This window comes from Heptranchias perlo, chromosome 20 (assembly GCF_035084215.1).
Source record: "Heptranchias perlo isolate sHepPer1 chromosome 20, sHepPer1.hap1, whole genome shotgun sequence".
Classification (NCBI taxonomy): Eukaryota; Metazoa; Chordata; class Chondrichthyes; order Hexanchiformes; family Hexanchidae; genus Heptranchias; species Heptranchias perlo.
In genome coordinates this window covers 6,128,470-6,129,141 of record NC_090344.1, presented here as the reverse complement: position 1 = coordinate 6,129,141, position 672 = coordinate 6,128,470, and positions in this window count along the sequence as shown.

Here is a 672-nt window from a genome sequence, read left to right as displayed (position 1 = left end):
GTGGTGGAATATCAGCCCTGCTCAGCCGGCAATGATCACGATACATTTTCTTGCAGACCAAACACACATTCAGACCCTGGAACTTTGAGGCAATGAATCCTTCGGGAAAATGAAATAAGGGTTCGAACCATCAAACTTTCTCGCTAAGTGATAGCACCACCGAAACAGACGAAGAGATCACCTGCTAAACCAGTACTTCACTGAGCTGAACTTTAAGATTGCAGCCACCAATATAACAGCTGTCTACTGTCAGTTTACTTCACCAAAATGATTGGTTGAAGCTTGCAGGAGTGAAAATCCAACGAGCTGGTCTTCACTCTTAAACCAGCAACTGTGAAGTTAAGAGAAACGTGCCGGAGAAATACTCGAATTCAGCGCGGTGACACTGGGCCAGAGTAAAGTTCAGTTAATATGATCGCTGAGTGGCGAGAGGGTGGATTTGAAATTCCTGAGCGACTGCACTGTGCATTTTCCAGATCTGCTTGTTGCACCAATCCCTTCAATTCTTCACTTGCAGGGACAGTTCGATTCTCGGTTTCTTTTCCATGAGGCTTGGTGAAATTTTAAATATTGAAAGAGACCAATATCAAAGCAAACCTCGTCAGTGACATGCTCACAGATACAAAGCGGCCAGACTCTGCTTCAGTGAGATGAAAGGCCAGAGCGGTTTCA